This window comes from Lepidochelys kempii, chromosome 10 (assembly GCF_965140285.1).
Source record: "Lepidochelys kempii isolate rLepKem1 chromosome 10, rLepKem1.hap1, whole genome shotgun sequence".
Lineage (NCBI taxonomy): Eukaryota > Metazoa > Chordata > Testudines > Cheloniidae > Lepidochelys > Lepidochelys kempii.
In genome coordinates this window covers 43,762,578-43,777,094 of record NC_136389.1, presented here as the reverse complement: position 1 = coordinate 43,777,094, position 14,517 = coordinate 43,762,578, and the positions used below count along the sequence as shown (strand labels likewise).

Sequence of the window (14,517 nt, the reverse complement as noted above, 5' to 3'; positions counted from 1 at the left end):
CAGCGGGCAGCTGTACAAATGTAAACAAAGGTTCTGGTGGCCACAAGCTGCTTGGTTACCCAGATAGGCTGCGTGCAGCCCGTGGGTTGCTCACCACTGGGCTACGGGGAAGTGGCCCAGGGAAAAGCAGTTTGTTAAAGGCATGGGGTGTGTGGCTGCTACTTAGAGGGTCCCTGGGCTGGGACCTGGAGTAGTGGGTGGGTGTGGGTCTCCCTCTGCCACCAGCAGCCATTTGGGGTAGTGGTGTGCCCTGAGAGAAAGGAGTTTAGACAGGCCCAGGAAAGGGACTGTACTTGGACCGGCTATCCCCTGGAAGGGGTCTGAACTGAGACTGACCCAGCTAGAGAGTTGGTGTCAGAGGACTAAAGGGCAGGCTAAGAGCCTCCAGGGAGAAAGCCCTGGGGGGTGCTGCTCCATGCCAGAGCAGGCACCTTCTCACGCAAGCTGGCCAACTAGGGTACTGAGATAGGCCCTCTTGGTCAGACTGAAGACTAGAGCCTGGGGAGGGTGACAGAGACGTTGCCAGCAGGTGGGCTGCTGTGATGGGTCCTCTTGAACTGTGAAGGAACTGAGCCTGGGGAGGGCTACAGGATATTACCCAAGTCTTTGAGATTGGCCTGGTTGGACAGCCTACCCCAGAAGGGGTTTGTTTTGTTTGTTTGCACATGGACTGTGCTGTGTCACCGAAGACCCACCTGACAAGCACAGTGGCTGCCTGGGGGCACCATGAGCTGAGAAATTGAGAACTGCAGGCATGCACACACTTGACCAGGGGGCACTCCACTACACCAGGGCATCTGGCTAACACTACTGAACTTATAGAAAGGGACTTGGGATCTTTAATGCCCACAGGTGGCCAGCACCTTGGTTTCCTATTTCATTCCTTTCACAGTTGCTCCTCCTCAGGGGCTGGGGGTAGTTTGATACAGTTTGTGCCCCAGGAGGAGGCAGGGGGTATAGGAGGCAGAGCTGGCCCTGTGGATTGGCAGCCGGCATGGTGGCCGTGTTATTCTCTGGTACATGTTGTGTGTGTTCAGGGCAGGACTTTTGGATGCTTGACAAAGCAGAAACAGAGGTAGGACCCACAGCATGGTGACCTTCCATTACTGCCATAGAGCCAGCCTCACAGCCAGCCCTTCCTCTGTGGTCATGCCCATCTCATGACACTGGGGGGTCATCTAAGACAGTGAGCAGGGGAAGGCCACCTTCTGTTACCCAGTGAACATACATGTGCACACACCCATCCCTGGAGCCAGAGTGTGATTCTTTGGTGATTAAGTCAATTGAAACTCATGATTGTTGTGTCTGTATTCCAGCTGACCCAAGTCTGGCTGGTGTGCTCTGGGGACAGACTGTGGTAGGAGGAGTCCACTACCTCTGCTGTCAGTAACACCATCACAGGGTGGTTGTGGGTCACAGGAAATGGGTCTCAACCCTGCCTGTGCCATGGTGAACTCCTCTTCCCAGGTAGGGAAAAATAAAGAGGGGACATATGTCCCACCAGGCCTCTGGGATAGATAAGGGTGAGGCCTGGGGGGTGGAGACTCTGGAGCCAGAGGACAGTCCAGGGAGGTCCCTGTGCCCCTGTTGGGTGTGAGGAGCAGGGAACCCAGAGAGAACGGCAGCTGAAGGAAGCCAAGGGGAAGTGTCCTGCCAGTCTCTGAGATTGCTGGGGTGAAGGAAGTCCAGGGAGTGCCCTGCGGCCATGGCCCTGTGCAAGGGGCAGGGAGCTGGGGATGATGGGGAGAAGCCCAGGAACCCCACCCCTTCTTGGGCACTGAAGAAGAATCGAGGTGACAAAAGGCAGCAGAGATGGGATGGAAGCTGACACATTTGAGATGTGCACAATAATAAACTACCCTGTGACAAGGGGGTTCTCAGCCCAAAAGAGTCTTTGGGGAGGGGGCAACTGAGGCTGCAGGGGCACTTTCCTGCCATGAGGGGGTGCTCTGGAGGCAGTGCCGCTGCTACAGCCACACACCCTCCATTGTTTACATCACCCCTCACCCACCCACGGCCTCTGCAACTCGGGTTCCTAATCAACACCCTCCTAACAAGCCCCAGCGTCAGGCGATGCCCTTCACCTCTTGGCTGTCTGTGAGGGCCCAATGCCATGGTGAGAGCTCCTTCTGGGAGGGGTGGCGAGGGGAAGTGGCCAAGGCTGTTTCCAGCCACCGCAGGGCAAGTCTGGAATAACTGAAGAGCTGTGAGCCAGACTCAGCTCCCAGTGCCAGCCCACATCTCGCTGTGCCACCCTTCCTGCGGAACTGAGCGTTAATTGTGCCCATGGGGAGGCTGGAACGCTCCAGGCTGTCAGGGTCACACACACTGAGTCCTGAACCTGCTGACAAAGGAGATTACTGGACGAGAGGGGCAACTCACAGGGTGCTGTGGCCAGAAGGCTGCCAGGCCTCCAGAAGAAGACTCCCCAGCCTCCTGAAGAAGTCCCCAGCACAGGAGAAATTCTGTGGGACATTCCTACTGCCCCCTGCAGCTACCCCCCGCTCCCACAACACCTCTTGGATCCCCATGGTCAGGATGCAGGCTAAGGCACAGAGTCTGAAGAAGCATCCTGGTAATGCCCGGACAGAGGAGTTGCCCGCCTGCATGCTCATCCTCAACACTGTAGGCTGCCCTGTTGGGTGCAACAACTCAAAGAGTCAGAGAGTTTAAGGCTAGAAAGGCTCAGATCACCCAGTCTGACCTCCTGTATATCACAGGTCACCAGCACCCGCATGCTAAACCCACCAACAGAACCGAGAGTAAAGGGTCAGCCCACAGGAGCCTAGACTGTTCTTTGCCACAGGGAGTGCTAGGAGGGACCGAGCGGCATGGAAATGGTTAATGAGATATACCCAGGTAATCCTGGCAAGTGACCTGCACTCACACGCTGCAGAGGAAGGTGAAAGCCCCCCAGGTCTGTGCCTACTGGCCCTGGGGAAAAATTCCTTCCTGACCCCCATATGGTGATCAGTGAGACCCTGAGCATGTGGGAAGAACCAGCCAGCCAAGCACCCAAGAGAGACAGTGCTCAGTGCCACCTCACAGCCTGGCCCACCCCGCCCAAAGTCCCCTCTGCAGCTGTGGCCATCCCTCATGTTTCAGAGGAAGGAGACCAAAAAATGCCAGAATACACTGAGGGGAATCCAGTCCTGATGTCTGCAGGTGAGCTGCTAAAGCTCTGAAGCATGGAACATCAGACATCCACCAGAAGGGAATCCAAGGGCTGCCAAGCCCTGCCCCTACCATCACAAGCACCCCCTCACAAACTTGTCTAGCTGTTCCCATCTGGGGGTGATTCAGTGGCCTGCGTGAAATTAGTTTGCTGGGTCTCAGTCCAGCTCCCGGGGACACTTGACAAAACCTTCACTGTGATTGGCACTAGCTGGCATCCTCAGCAGCAAGGTCAGGCACTGGAGAGGCCATGGAGGCTGCGCTGCACTGCCCTCTCTTCCATGGGGGTGGTTCCCACACTCCCGCTCAGGACAGAGGCATGTGGCTGGAGAAGCTTGCACTGAGCTGTTCCTACTCTGCATATAAAGAGGTCTCCAGGGCTGTCAAAATGTACTCACTTGTTATCTATATTGTGTGGCCCCACCCACACCTGATAGGGGTGGGCCTTTCATTTTCTTTGGCTCCACCCACCAAATAGGCTGACATCTGTCACCAGCTGGAAACGTCATTGCCCCCCACATTCCTCCCCTCAATTATTTCCTGTCATGCCTCCCTCATCAGTCTGAGATGGGGAGCAGTGGGTGTGGGAAGGAGTCGTCTCCTTGAGGAAATATGGCTTAGTCCTCTTCTCCCTTCCCAGGCATCCTGAAATGTTGTTGTCATGACTCAGCAGCCTACCCACTGAGTTAGTGGGGGCTGATGCAGGGCTATGGGGGTCTGAATGCCAGTCACCGCTTCCTGGAAAGGAAGGCAGGAGCATTTCTAATTGAATCATCCAGTGCATTCGCTAGGCTCTGGGGGGTTCCAGAACTGCACTGCAGTCTGAGCCTCCCCTGTCCGCCAGTAACGGATCTCAGCCCACCAAACTTCCAAATTAGAAGACAGCAAAAGTCAGCCCCAAAAGCGCATCCCCCACCTGCCTTCCCAGTCCAGAGGAGGCACCTGGCCTCCCTCAGGCAAAAGCCAGACGCCACCATTTACAAAAGCAGTCACTGCTTCATTTTTGGGATTGCAGCATGTGACTCCTTGGCTCTGATTTTCAGATGTGCTCGGCCCCTTGGACAATCAGGCTCCTGGTGTCTCAAGCTGGCACCCAAACTCAGTGGCTGCTTTTGAAAATGAGCCGGCGTGAAGAGGAAAAACCTTGCCACGTGGCCTGAAAGTCACAGATTGGGTGGACCTGTGGTTAGGCCACTAGCCTTGGACTTGGAGACCTGGGCTCAAGTCTCTGGTGAGTCACAGACTCCCTGTGTGATCTGGGGCAAGTCATCTAGCCTCTCCATGTCTTAGTTCCCAGTCTGTAAAATGAGGATCGTAGCTTCTACATTAAAGATTGTGAAGTGCTCAGAACTACAGGTCTGGGGGCCAGACCATACCAGAAATAAACAGGTCTTGGCAGGCTAATGGGGGAAGGGAACTCCAGCTAGCTTGAAGCTGACACTGCCAGAAACAAACAGGGAGTTAGCGCAATCTGCATCAAGAGCGCAGAGCACCACTGACGCTGGGCATCACCACTGGGCTAAGAGTGGGGGAAGTGTCTGAAGGGTCTTTGTGAGGGGGTGTCCCCCCCTGCACAAGGTAAAGCAGGTTAAAGTAGGTTGATTAACCTGATAGGCCACCGAATTCCCCTCAGGTGTGGTCTAAATAGCTGGGAAGCGACCTGTCACATCCTCACATTCCAAACTAGTCACACTGAAATAAGGCAATCTGGGACTGTTAGAAAGGTGATCTGATCTATCACCTCCAGAGAAAGGGAAGAGCCTACAGGATGTAAAAGGAAATTTAGTTTGATAGTTTTCTGTTCGGTAAGAACTCACTTATCAATAGACACAGCTGGGAAACCCTTATGTCTTTATAGATGTAGTTGTGAAATCCTCACTTCTGTATTGTTTTGTCATGATAGTTCCCACTTTGCTATTGTTTATTTGCATGGTCTCTGTCTGGTTCTGTGATTGTTTCTGTCTGCTGTATAATTAAGTTTGCTGGGTGTAAACTAATTAACATGGTGGGATATAATTGGTTAAATAATCATGTTACACTATGTCAGGATTGGTTAGTTAAATTTCAGTAAAATGATTGGTTAAGGTTTAGCTAAGCAGAACTCAAGTTTTACTATATAGTCTGCAGTCAATCAGGAAGTGTGTGTGTGGGGGGGAATAGGAACAGAAACAGGTAATGGGGGTGGGGCAATTGCAATCACCTTTTGCTAAGGGGGGAAATGGGAATAGGGACACAAGTAAGACTCTGTGGTGTCAGAGCTGGGAAGGGGGACACTAAGGAAGGAAACTGGAATCATGCTTGCTGGAAGTTCACCCCAATAAACATCGAATTGTTTGTACCTTTGGACTTTGGATATTGTTGCTCTCTGTTCATGCGAGAAGGACCAGGGAAGTAAGCGGGTGAAGGAATAAGCCCCCTAACACCTGGCCCTCCTGGGCAGAGGTGATAAGTGTTTACCAGCAAAGATCTGCTCTGCCCTTGCCTCACCACTTAACTAGCTAGTGGGGGCAATTATCCATCCCACAGGCTGGAGGCTGTAGACCTCCAATTACCTCCTGGATCTGCCCCAATAAAACTGGCCCAGGGTGGGGGAAATAGCATTTGCTTTCTGCTAGAAATTGGACAATCTGGTCTGAACCTGAGCAACCTTCTCGACAAAGCAATCAGGAAATTCCTCCAAGCGAGGACATGCTGCCTTGGTTCCCAAGGGGAGGCAGGCTGGGCTGGGTCACCTCACCCCCTGGAACAAGCCTTCTGACTGGGAACTTTGTGGTAGTTGGGTGGAAGAAACAAAGACTTTCTTTGCCTTCTTCATCATCATCACCACAGCACAGGGCCTTCAAAAGTCACCAGGCCACAGCTGGGCAGGCGGGTGAACTGTGAGGGTGGCAGAGAGGGAAAGGACATTTAGGAATCCTCCTCAAGGGTGAGAAACGGGTATAATTGCCGCCAGCAGTGCAGTGCTCTCCCCTCAAGAGATCTGACACCCAGCCCCAGGGCAAGGCAGCACAGTGGGTCTGCAGGACAGACCTCGGGGTAGCGATCTGGGTCATCTCCTGTGTCTTATGCTGCACCAGGGTCAGAAAGCTTGTGGGCTTTCTGTGCTGCATCGAGATGGTATGTGGGGGGCTCGGCCTACGGATGCATGGATGGCTGGTGCACTAGACGCGCGTGTGTGTACGTGTGTGAGCTTTGTGCTTCCCTGCCTCCAGCCCAGCAGCACTCTCCTGCTCACTGAGCCGAGAGCATCACATGACTCCAGCCTGGAGTGGCACTGAGCATGGGCGAAGCCATCTGGCTCACTGTGCTGTGTGCTAAATGAAACAACAAAGCCAGGAGGGGCAGCCAGCCGACAACCCTTTTGTTTTTTTCCACTGAGCATCCTTGGTCCCCCTTTTTGTCTGCTCCCCTGTGGAGAGAGGCCAGCCATCCCTAGCCCTGATCCCTGGCACCCAGCAGCACTTCCTCCCCAGCCTGGACCAGCCTGGCAGCCTCCCAGGGCCTTTGTGGTTGCGGGGACTTGGCCAAAGGAATCACCGTGAGTATCGAGGCCTGGCAGTGGCCGGAGCTGGGGCTGGGTAGGTGGGAGAGTGAGCCACACTGCCTGTCACTGAGCGGGGCAGGGAGGAGGGGGAAGTAGCCACAGGTGTGGAAGGTCCTGCCCAGCCCTCCTGGCTCTGGCAGGTGCTGCTAAATGGACAAGCCCTTCCACTCAGGACACTGCCTGTTGTGCTGGGGCTGGGAGGGGGCAGGAGCCAGCTGGGAGGAAGGGGGGGGGGTTTCCTGCTCATTCCCCCCCCACCTCAACGCCTTCTGCCCACATAGGCCTTTGTGAGGCGCTTGAGTCCTAGTCACGCTGTGGGGGACCCTGGTGTATAGCCAAGGGCAGCAAAGGGGCAGGGCTGTGATCAGGGGAAGTGATCAGAGTCCTGCCAGCAGGGTGTCTCTTTGGGGCGGCAGGCCTGGGGTGGGCCGGTGTTGTGCCACCAGGCTGTTGCTGGTGGGCATGGGGGTTCAGCTCAGGTTCTTCTGCTCCCAGGGGCTGCAGCGGGGTGCGTCCAGGCGGGCCCAGCAGTCCTGTTCAGGCTCTGTTCCCCCCAGCCGCCTGCTCACAGGTCTGTTCCAGGTGGGCCCAGAGATCCTGGAAAGTTCAGTTCCACCCTAGGGCTGTTCCACCCAGGCACAGGAACCCCATTCAGGGTCTTCTGTTCCTGTGGCCAGGATCTGCCCGAGGTGGGCGTTTCAGAGCGGAGCAGGCCGTGCACAGGCAGAAGGATCCCGTGCGGGTATTCTGCCTATTCCCAGGAGCAAAGGTGGACAGCCTGCAGCCCCTGGCATTGCTGGCAGTGGGGAGCAGGCCCAGGTCCCTCACTGAGCTCTGTCAGTGTCTGAGACAGAGTTGCTGTGGCACTGCCTGGGTGCTGTTTAAGGGACGCTGCCACACTTGGCGATATAATCCCAGGAGGGGATCTGTTCCCATGGAGTCCTATTGTACCAGTGAGGCAGGGTTTGGAGCAGGGCCAAAGCCTTCTGGGTTATGTCCCTAGGCAGGCCGGAGACACTGCTGAGGCCAGAGCGTGACTCCTGTCTGACGGAAGTGCAGAGACATCCTCTTTGGTTTTGTCTTGATCCCCACTGCCTGCCTCACCGCAGTGGGGCGATGCTGCGCTGCTCCGGGCTGGGGAAGGAGGGGGAGAGGGAGAGACCCTACAGAGCAAAGGAGAGCCAAAACTTCACTAAATCCATGATTCTGCTGGGCAAGCATCCCAGCTGCTGGAGGGAAGTTATCCAACCCTGCCTCTCCCAGCAGGAGGCGCTGCAGGGCACAGTGCAGGAGCACTGGCTGTGAAGGGTTGTGAGCAGAGTCCCCCTCGCCTACAGGTGGAGTTGCCCTGGCTGTGGCTTGCGTGACAGAGATTCAGCGAGGGGAGCCCTACTTTCTGTTATGTGCCAGCCCTGCCTGCCTAATGCCAGCAGGCAGCGGCTCAGGAGTGCCCACTGGGCAAGAGTTTGCCCCACTTTAGTGGTGAGCTGCCCCTACAGAGCCAACCTGTCCGGCACTAATCAGGGGTTAGTGATTGCGCTGGCTGCTGAGGGAAAATGAAGTGAACTTGCATTGGGCTGGGCCCCTCTGCCAGGGCCCCTCATACCACGCACTGTATTGTTCCATGCTGGGGGGATTAAAGCACTGGCAGAGCTGGGGCTTGGGCCCCTTCACCACCTTAGCAACTTCCTGCTCCTTCAACCCTTGTGTGTGGGAGAGTTTTATACTCCCTCCGCCCAGCCCAGAGCCTGGAAGTGGTGGTTGGGTCATTGCACTGGGCTGCCCTCACCTTCCTGGGATCCTGCCAGAGCAGTAGATCCAGCTCCTGCTTTTCCAGGTGTCCCTTTCTGCCGGAGCTTTTCATAATGGCTTCTTGGAAAAACACTCAGAGGCTGACAAAGGGGAGAGAGAGGCAGGAGAGGCCTGCTTTCCTACTGCAGAGATTCCTAGCCAGGGGCTGTGGGGTACAGGGCTTGGTACATCTCTGGGCAACATCTGTGTCTCTGGGCAGGAAGGGGTCATTCTAGGGAACTTCCCCCCACCCCCAGAAATAGAAGAAAGGCCTGGTAGCTGCAGCTTTAAACAACTTCCTGGGATGGTGGTAGACTTGGAGTGGTTCAGACAAGATTAGCTGTGTTTTCAAAAGACATGCTTTAATCCGTCTTCTTGGCAAAATTCTGCGGCTTGTATGTGTGAGCATGGGGCTGGAGGGTCTGGGGTCTCTTCTGGTTGGAATCTGTGATTTCCTGTTCATCCCCTTCCTTCATGGGCCACGGGGAGAATAGGATTGCCCATACTGGCCTTAACGTGCTCCCAACACTTGCTGCTGTGCATTAGGATGATGAGCATAACCAAATTTGGGAATTGGTCCTGCTTTGAGCAGGGGGTTGGACTAGATGATCTCCTGAGGTCCCTTCCAACCCTGATATTATATGATTCTATGAAATCTCATGCTTCACGCCTGGCTGCCTGCAGAGGTCAGGAAGGATTCCTCCCCTCCCCCCGCCCTGATGCGCAATTTAACAATTGTGTTCTGTTTGGGTTCTTTTGCCTTCTGAAGCATCAGAGATTGGCCACATCTCGAGATGGGGTGCTGGTTGGGGTGGACCACTGCTGTGTGATGCCTCTGTCTTACATGCTGGGCTAGTACATCCTGCTGACATGCTCAGGGTCCAACTGATTGCCAGATTTGGAGTCAGAAAGGGTTTTTTCCCCAGGGCTGATTAGCAGGAACCTGGGGAGGGAGTCTTCTCTTCCTCTATAGCACGGGGTGCTGGTTGGCTGCTGCGATCAGCTGGGCATGTCTCACCTAATCAGTACCCTGCCATTGCAGGGGCCTGGGGCAGAGGTGGCCCTTCCATTCCTCCTGTTCTCTGCCTGTGGCACAAAACAGGTCAGCTGGACTAAAGCATTTCAGCTCTCAGGAGACTAAAGTCTCTGGGCTTCATCTCGGGGTTTCCGGGGAAAGTATAATGGCCGCATTTCCCTAGTTTGCTTATGAGAATGTGATGTGGGACTGAGTCAAAGCCTTGCTAAAATCCCAAGATGTCAAGAAGTCTCAGTATAATTATCTGCCCACTGGTGGGCCATCAAAGGCCAGTTATCTCACTCTTCCAGCCTCTCCCTTCTCCCAGACAGGGCAGAGGGGGAGAGCCCCAGGGAGACACCAGCCTTCTGGAGAACAAAAGCGGGTGCTTCCCTCCGGCTGGCCCTGCTGTACCATCCTGCATGGTGTTTGGGGTCGGCGAAGGCTGGGCCAGGTAACTGTCATCCTGGCTGCCCTGCCACACAGGAGCTCAGAGGGCAGTTCTCTCAGCTAGGAAAAGCCTGGGCCTCACACAGAAATAGCTGCTAAAATCTGGCAGCTTATTCTAATGTCCCTTGGATTCACTCCAGGCCTTAACTGATAGCTTGGTGAGGGCAGGATGTCCTGGGGTTACACCTGGGTGTCAGACAGGAAGGGGTTTCCCTTAGGATTCAGATATGTCTGTGAGACTTGTACGCAGCTTGACATACATATATGTTTTCTCTGCTGTACCCCACATTGGTGCTGGAGTTAAAGCCCTGGGCCTAGATCCGTAAAGGTATTTTGGCACCAAACTCGCATTGACTTTATGGGGAATTAAGTGGCAAAAGACCTTTGAGGATTTAACCTTTGCTTGTCCAAGGGCAGTGCTGCAGTCTGGCGAGCTCTAAGCATTCAAAAATCACAAGTCAGACCTCCAAAAATTATGAGATGAGCTTAAAAATCACGAGTCCTTTAAAACAATACAGCAGGGGTTCTTTTTAGTTTGCCTTCTCCATTCTGAGCCTTTAGGCTGCACTTGCTTCATGTTTTCAAGCTTTTCTCTGCAACCATAAGGGCTAGAAACTTCCTGTATTTGAACAGAAAGTTGGGATTCTCCTGGATCTGTGCTACCAGCTGCACAGACACAGAGCAACAGACAGTCTCTGCCCAATCGGAATAGGCAAGACAAAGGGTGGGACGGGAAACAGAGAGGAAGTGGGTTTCCTAGGGTGCCACAGCATTGCATGCTGGGTCATGAAGTCTCTGCAGGTTGTGCTTCTCTATTAACTATGAGGGCACCTGCAATCAGACATGTTGTGGTCTGGTGGTTAGAGCACTGCACTGGGAGATGGGAGTCACTTGTCTCCTAGCCCAGGTCCTTGACCACCAGCCCACACTGCCTTTTGGATGGCAGGGGCCCTCATGTTTACACCAGAGGGGCACCCTGCAGAGATTCCAGGTCCCAACACGCTCTGAGCAAAACAAGTTGGAGCATTGCCCCGGGACTTGTTGTTTCCACACACCCTGGTCTGTTAAGAGGAGGCTGCTCCATAGGCCAGGCCCCACTTTGCCCACCCTGGTTGAAAGACAGCCTTATGGGGGTGGGACAGGGAGTGGAAGGAACCAGCCCACCTGCATCAGGGTAGCCAGGGTGGCGCTAGCCCCCAGCCACAGGCAGAGGGTCTGGAGCCCAGTTCTGAGAGCAGCTGGAATCCCTGTGCAATCTCTTGACTAAATGAGGTCACCAGGATTTGTCTATTGCTGCTCAGCGGTGCCGGACCATTGTGCCCATCAGATGGTGGTTGGGTTCCTGGGAAATGACTGGTGGGGCCAGTTAAGTTCCTGGTGGCTGGGTGCGCACTCTGTCTGCTTCTGCCCTGCCTGGTGGGGATCCTCTGCCCGGGGCTCTCCCCTGTCACAGGGAAACTGCTCCTGGCCCAGGTTGTTAGGAAACACTTAAATGAAGATGAAGTGATATGCCCGGGGGCTCACAGGGAATCTGTGGCAGAGCTGGGAGTTGTGCCCAGGTCTCTTGGAGCATCACCAAGACAGGAGATTGTCTTAGAATAATCCATGCTGGGGTCTCTCTTTGCCTCCTGGTTCCTGCACTTGGGACACGTTTTCCAGCTTCTCTCAGCAACCCCCAGGGCTAGAAACTCTTGGATGTACCTGAAAGCCCAGATTCTCAAACTGTGAGGCCAGGAGTTGGGGCTCTATGAAAACCACCAAAGATCCCGAGCCTCACCCTAAAATCATGGGGGTTGGCAGCACTGCTCTGGAGGCCCTGGTCAACGCCCTTCCCAATAAGGCCTCTTCTTCTGTCCAGCCACAGCGGGGAGAAATGGGTTTTGAGAAGGGCTGGACAGCAGCAGCAGGCTCCCCTCCCTAGGGCTGGGCTGAAAGGAGCCCCAATGCTGGGGTGGGTGGGGAAGTATCTAGTCAGCGAGCCCTTCTTCATGACATGCTCCCAGCCAGCACTTAGACACCAGGCCCTGTGCAGTACCATGGCAGCATGCTGACTAGGAGCTGCAGTGGTCTGTGCCGAGCAGCCCCAGTAAAGAACCCCTTTAATACACTCACCATCTTTCCTCTGTTGAGAGGGACAATATAGCACCATCCTGCTGCAGCTCTGGGCGGGCCAGTCCCTGGCCAGCCACTGGAGAGCTGTCATACCCACAAGGGGCTGCATGCGAAGCCTTGCCCTCTCCCCCTCGGCCATGCCCCTGTTTGCATGTCGTGTGGTGTGTGGCATAAAGGCTCCATGCCCCTGGAGGATCCCTCTCATGCTGGTGTGCTCCTCCCAGGGCGGGCCAAGCTGGCTTTACCCAGTGACACTGTGTCCTTATGGGACTTGGGTGGTATCCCTTTAAATAGCCTGTGAACCCTCTAGTGGTGCTCACTGTGGTCTCTGCTTTCAGCCATGTGTACGTGGAGCTGGGCTCTCAGGGTGGTGTTAGCGCTCATGAGCTTTCTGCATCATCACTGCCCCAAAGCTGTGTTGGTGCAGAGCTGAGGCTGACGGACAGTGGCTCCTGCCTTGCCAGGACACCGAGTGTCCATGAACCTAACCCTCTGCAAAGTGGAGAGACAGAGTTCGGGGGCACACCAGCCCCCGCCCATCACCTTAACTCTCCCCCGTGGAGGTGGCAAGAGCCCCTGGGGATATGCTGCTACCTGCTGGCTGCGTGAGTTCTGAAAGGGTGAAAGGCCCCGCCTGCTGGTGGGGGGGGGTCCCCATGGGCTTGGCTCAGCCTTGCCAAGGATTTAGAAGAAATCCTGGTTGGTCCCTTGCTCTCACCCCCCGGCCCAGCCCCACTGCTCTGGTAGGGCCCTGCAGATTCCCCCAGCCATACTGTTCCATTGAGGGGCCATGCCTCTCCAGCTGAGTGCAGTGCGACAGCTCCTGCCACGAGCCATCAGAGCTGCTCCTGCCCCCGCTGGCCAGGGGTCTCCCACCCCGGCCTTCGCAGCCTCTATTGGCACCCGGTGTTGAGAGGCTGAACAACAGCTTGAGTTGGTTCGCGACCCGGTGTGCTACACCCAATAATCACAACGGGGTGGGGAAGCAGAAAAGTTTATTTGCAGCTGCAAAAAGGTACAGGGAGAATAAAATCTCAAATCCTGTACACAGAGCAGGAAGTTACACAGGCTTTTATACATCCTTTTTCCCAGCATACTTATCCAATAGCAAGCTGCCCCAAGTATCCATATAGCCAGCCAATCCAGTTCCCAGCTAGTTCCCTGATTCTCTGTATCATTTGTTAAACTATACATAAAGCTGCTTTATTCAGCATTGTTCTTCCATATCTGCCCTGTTTGGCCTTGCTTAGTTTCAGGCAGTCTGACTCTGCAACATATTGTTGCAGATCCTCAGCATAACTGCTGTGTGTGCCTCCAGGCGGGGGGGCCAAGGACACTTGGGCCTAGTACGCAGAGCTGCTGCGAGTGCCTGCAGGCGGGGGTGGGGGGCCAAGGACACCTGGGCCTAGTGCGAGGGGGCTTCATCGACACTCGTGGTCTTCCATCCCCTCGAGTTACCTAGTGGCTATGCCCCAGTGTCCCCAACACAATGCTGGACTTAAGTTCCAGGCTCCCCCCCTCAGAGGTTGATCTATGGCCCAGCTCTGTGGTATTCACAGCTGTCACTTCCAATAGCAGGAGCATGGGTTGTGGGCAGCACCCACAGCTACCCTGCTGCCAGCCTCTCCCAGAAGCTCACAGCGTAGCAACACAGCCCTGGCTTTGCTCTTGGGCCAATATGATCAGGTGACAGTCTCACCTGGGGCATGAGCCAGAGATGAGACAACACTTTCAGTCCAGCTCCACGGGCCTTGCCGGGACCACATTCTGGTCACCTGTTGGCATGCTATAACACAGGGTGCCAGGCGCGCGAAGAGAAAAGGTACCTGACGCTGTAAGGCCACGGATTTCTCCCCTACCCATCTGGCCTGGAGGCTGCTGACGGGGTTCTGAGAGCCAACGAGGCAGGTTAGGGGCAGGGGCCAGAGGAGTGAAGTGGCAGCAGTCTTGGACCGGTGTGGAACCCAGTGTTTGGGTCTGGGTGAGCTGCAGGGGTCTGGCCACTAGGGGGGGACATGGAGCTGCACGCCACTAGTGCAGGATGTGCCATGGGAGCTGTCCCCAGGGGTGATGCCGTGGGCCTTCGGGGTGCAGTGGCTATGAAGGGAGCCCTTTGGTGGGTGCAGTTATGTTGGGTGTTTGGGTGACTGGCAGTTGCGGGTGAGTTGGGTGGTTGGGTGACTGGCAGGTGTGGGTGTGTCAGGTGGATGGGTGACTGGTGGGTTTGGGCAAGTCAGGTGATTGGGTAACTGGCAGGTGTGGGCGAGTCGGGTGGTTGGGTGACTGGGCATGTTGGGTAGTAGGGTGATAGGTGGGTGTGGGCCTGTTGGAGTAGGTGGCTTGTGGGCCTGTTGTTTGGGCATTCTTTGCCATGGAAGGAATATTGGTCCTTGTCTAGATTCCCGGTTGGTCCTGTAGTTTCAGCTGGCTG

General features: G+C 55.3%; 1 protein-coding gene across 14 annotated transcripts in view; it reads left to right on the top strand.

The window, feature by feature from the left end:
• Positions 1-6,448: 6,448 nt before the first annotated feature.
• PARP6 (poly(ADP-ribose) polymerase family member 6) overlaps positions 6,449-14,517 on the top strand; it is a 51,824-nt gene continuing 43,755 nt past the window's right edge. For all 14 annotated transcript variants that reach the window (XR_012161217.1, XR_012161216.1, XM_073363160.2 and 11 more), the window contains exon 1: positions 6,449-6,712. The gene's annotated coding sequence lies outside the window, so the exon portion shown is untranslated. The remainder of the gene's footprint in view (positions 6,713-14,517) is intronic.